General features: G+C 40.3%; 1 pseudogene; it reads left to right on the top strand.

Moving 5' to 3' along the window:
• Positions 1–346: 346 nt before the first annotated feature.
• LOC114622656 lies at positions 347–1,232 on the top strand (annotated as a pseudogene).
• The last annotated feature ends 3,697 nt before the right edge of the window (positions 1,233–4,929 follow it).

A 4,929-nucleotide genomic window follows, 5' to 3' on the forward strand; every position in this document is an offset into this window, starting at 1 on the left:
ATACAAAACACTATGATCCAGTTCAGTTCTAAGATAGCACAAAGCAGTTATTTTGCTATACAGGACGGTGAATGATAAAGCAAACCTACTTCAAACAAGGATAAAAGTAAGGACCAACACCTGAAATTGTCCACCAATTTCTTCATCCACACTCATTATGCATACTCACATATGTGCACAAACATTCTTACACACTAACATATTAAAAATTAAGCTTAAGCGCTCGGCCTTTTCCGTCTGGACAGGAAACAGGCGGCTGCGAGCGGCCGGCGTGCTCCGATCGGTCGGAGCTAACCGCTGCCAGGCGGGCTGCCCGCGGCCCGGCACACGCCGCAGTCGAGCGAAGATGGTGGGCCGGAACAGCGCCATCGTCGCGGGCGTGTGCGGTGCCCTCTTCATCGGGTACTGCATCTACTTCGACCGCAAAAGGCGGAGTGACCCCAACTTCAAGAACAGGCTTCGAGAACGAAGAAAGAAACAGAAGCTTGCTAAGGAAAGAGCCGGGCTTTCCAAGTTACCTGACTTAAAAGATGCCGAGGCTGTTCAGAAATTCTTCCTTGAAGAGATACAGCTTGGTGAGGAGTTACTAGCACAAGGTGACTACGAGAAAGGTGTGGACCACCTGACAAATGCCATTGCTGTGTGTGGACAGCCTCAGCAGTTGCTGCAAGTGTTACAGCAAACTCTTCCACCACCAGTGTTCCAGATGCTTTTGACCAAGCTTCCAACCATTAGTCAGAGAATTGTAAGTGCTCAGAGCTTGGCTGAAGATGATGTGGAATGAGCCAGATACCAACGTGGTGAAATCTCAGTAAAATGATTTAACAGTTAGCTTGGACACTGATCAGCTCTGGGGGGAATAAGGGCAAATTGTGCTTGTCATGAACTGTCCCACACTGACATCTGCCAAAGTGAATGTGAACTTTGGTAGATCCATTGTCTGTTCTATTTATTTTTCCAGTGAAAAGTATTTTGATAGAGCTTTTCATTTTATAAATACACTGAGTTTACCAAAATATCATGGATTTCGTTTGTTCTTAAGACATGTAATTCAAATGTAAATACAGTAGAGTATTTCTTAGGTAGAAACTCCTGGTGATTTTAAAAGATTGGGAAAGAATATGAGGAATAGTTAAATAATGCACATTTTAAAGACTAGAACATTTTGTTGTATGTTGTAAAATTGGGTAGAAACTTGTGTTTGTGAAAACTGAGCATTAAAACCTTACAGAGAAAAAAAAAAATTAAGCTTAAAAACAAAATTTAAAAAAATGAAAAGATCCTAAATCAGCAACCCAGGTAGGACCAAGATGTTCTTTGGACAGTTGAGTGGGTCTTTCTGCCTAGCACTGGATCTGCTCTCTGTTCTCCAATTCAAGTGGTATATATGATTTCTGAGATGTAGAAAGAGGAGTAGAAACAAAGACTTAGCAAGCTACCTTAAAAATAATGATACTGTATTTTTTATGGCCTTTTTAGACTTCGTCATAAGTCTTTCTAGAGTAGGTGGGCAGCAACATTATTTTAGGAACGCCTTTATCATACACAATCTAGAAGATTAGTTGCACAAATTAGTTTAAATGCCTTCAGAAAAAAAATGGCATGTCCATTTACCTGTACCACAGCTTACCAAAACTATATTTCTAGAGTTTACTTTAGTATTCTTTTGATCTATGCTCTTCATATCCAATATTTTCAATAAAATAGAGATTAAACTCAAAATACAGTTTACAATAATATCATTGTTGAAAAAGGAAATGCCCACCATGTGCTCACACGTAGTATATTTGGTGTCCAGATGAAGACACTGAGGGGGTTTATGGCACCTTTGGAAACTAGACTCCTGTTGGAAGAGGCATGCCACTGTGAGTGGAATGTGAAATCTTATACCCTGGTCCTCATTTCCCATTCTTTCTCTGCCTCCAGACTGCCAATGCACTATGACAATCTGGCCTCAAACTTCAGATGCTATGCCTTTCCTGCAGAGATGAAGCATATTTTCATCTCTCCTTTATGTTGCCTGGTTCAGACTATTTCATCATCATATCAACACTTATCAAAACGTTTGAACTGAAGAAATGACTAGTATCTTTAAATAAGTTTAAGGGTTAATCAAACTCGGTCCCTATGAAAATGTGCAGTTGTCACCCCATTTGGAGGAAGCTCACCAGATTTGATTCAGCCTTTACAATAAGATCTAAGAATAAACACATTTACTAACTGTAGATTGAGCCACTCTTTGACTTTTGTGTCTACTGTTTTACAAATATGATTTTCCTGAATTTTTCTAGAAAATACATTTTGAACTTACAAATGGACAAAATTTTAAATATCTTGTGATAATACTAGTGACAGCAAAATAAATGCCCTCCTTAAAACACCCAAGATAATCCATGAAGTTAGTATATTTCCATCACATTGCTATAGAGATAAAAGTTAACGAACAGCAAGTAACTGAGTTTTCTTTGCCTTAGAACCTAATACGTCATCCTCAAACAGTAAAATTTTGTTTTAAAAAAAAACACTGGAGCCTTTTAATAAGTGATGAGTTGAAGTTCAAACTACCATTTGCAATTTTACCTCTGTCTAGAAGAAGATAGAATGCTTTTGTCTAAACCAGATGACATACATAACATAGAGCTCAAAGAAATGGAAATTGTCTAGTCTAGCTTTTTTTTTTTTTTTTTAGTTTTTGCTAAGCCACAGAGACATTGGTCAGAGAGTAGCATGTGTGTCCGGAGCTTTTCAATATCATTTAAGTTGAATTCCCAGGGTATATTTTTATTGTGTTAGCCTCCTGAAATAGGCCATTAGTAGATGAATTTATGAAAGAAAGTTTCTGTAAAAAGACCTCTATACTGAAGCTTTAACAAGATTTGTTGAGTACTCATGAGTAATAGATTTATGGTCAGGGAAACAGACTTTGTATTATGTACTGTGTGGAAATTTATTTCATCAGTTCTTTGGTCTCCATGTGAAATCCTTTAAAACTTTTTTGAGCAATTTCTTAAAACCACTTATTGAATTTAGTTATAATAGAATCTTACAAAGCTTTATGTCTTTTTTGTTCTTTATAGTAAAATTCAAAAGCTCTAATTAGCATGGTCTGATAAAACATAATTGAATAAAGATCAGGAGAAAAGTCCTTGACATTTAAATGTGGCCTTTATTTTCTGGTCAATTATATAAAAATAATTCATTTTAATTATGAGCTCTTAATGTATATCTTAATATATATTTGACCTTGAAATACCACCTCCAAAGGAACAAAAAGTCAGTTGGTTTTACATAAATGTTTGTCATATGTTAAAGTATTTTATTTACCTTATTACCTAATTGGCTATTAAATTAATCTTCCATTTAATCAAATTTTCTATGATCTAAATAGATGTTGCTGAGCAAAGAAAACATGTCTCTTGCCTTATTTCAGTGAAAAAGTTAAATATACATGGACACATAACACCATTGCCTAAATTTAATGTGGCTAGTTATGTGAAGCAAGACATCCTGTACCAATGTGTCTTTACAGGAATTATAATTTTTTGATGGGTAAGATGTGGGAAGAGTCATATGAACTATTTTTAGTGGAAATTTCATAGATAAATAGGTAAATGAGTAAAAATATAGCCAGAAGAAATAAAGATATGTGGGGAAAATTACAGGCCCCAGTGGTGGAGTCCCGAAGGCTTCCATGCTGCGGTGGGTCCCACATGCAGGAGGAACGTCTATGGTTCCAGTGCCCCAGAGGCTTTGGCAGCAGCAGGCCCCAATGACACGAGGAAGTCCTTGGTTCCAAAAGGTTTATTGTCATGACAGATGGTGGATGAATCTGGAAGTACACCCCCGAAAAACTCAGGGGAGTCCCGAGTTATATAGGGAGGCAGAAAGGGGGAGGATCTGGAGAGATTTAGAAGTAGTGGAGGTGGGGCCTGCTCTGCCATGTGGTGACTGGGCTACCAAGTGGTGGCTGGGTGCTCTAGCAGAGAGGCCAAGGAATTCCCCAGCTTTTTTCTTAGGCATCTTAAATGTAGAGGAGAAAAGCTAACCTTGAATAAAAGTTCAAAGCAAGAAGCATAGGTGTTTGATAGGATAATCAGAAGGGGTTAAAGGCTGTGTAAAACTGAGCCATGAAGGGGAGACACGTGGAGGCTGGCTTGTGGCTGACAGTTCCTGGGAGCTGGCAGGCAGCATGCAGTTTCTCCAGGCTTAGCCCTGAGTTTTTAGTTGCTAGAAAGAAACTCTGAGGTAAACAGGGGCGAAGGGAGCAGACTGAGTCTCAGACCCTCTGCTATCAGACAAGCCAGCTGGACTATAGCTGGCCGCAAATGACCTAGAAGGTGAAGTGGGGAAGGGGGCAAGCAGGGAGCCAACCTTGTTGCTTCAGGTGAGTCGACTGGGCTGTAACCAGCGGCCGCAAATGGTAGAGGAGTGGGGGAAGTCTATGCTAGACTAGCAGGCAGCCTGTGAAAGACTGATCCCCTGGGGGAAAAATCACTGGGGACTACAGTTTAGAGCCATTGCTCCTGAGAAGCTAGCAGGCAGAGCTAGAAAGGCTGACCTCTGGGGGAGGGATAGAGAGCAGAGACTAGGGAGTCACTGCCATCTTGTCAAATTGGAGAACACGTGGGGAGAAAGAGAAAGAAAGCTAAGAGAGCAGGCAGCTCCTGAAAGATTGAAGTAGGCACTCCTGAGAGCTCAAAATGAAAGGAGAATCTCTCAATCAAGGGAAAGAGTCTTAGAACGAGAGTCACTGCAGGTGCTGTGGCCTGAAAGACAGCTGTTCGCTGTGAAGGAGCCCTCTCTGTGGAGCTGGGAGATGGGCAGAGTAGAGGCTAGGGAGCTGCCCTCTTGCCCTAGAGAACACATGGAGGAGAGGGAGATAGACCTAGTCTTTTGAGCCAGGCAGAAGCTAGTGGTAGCTAAGAGTCA

The sequence above is a fragment of the Grammomys surdaster genome, unplaced genomic scaffold (genome assembly GCF_004785775.1).
Source record: "Grammomys surdaster isolate TR1022 unplaced genomic scaffold, NIH_TR_1.0 190, whole genome shotgun sequence".
NCBI lineage: Eukaryota > Metazoa > Chordata > Mammalia > Rodentia > Muridae > Grammomys > Grammomys surdaster.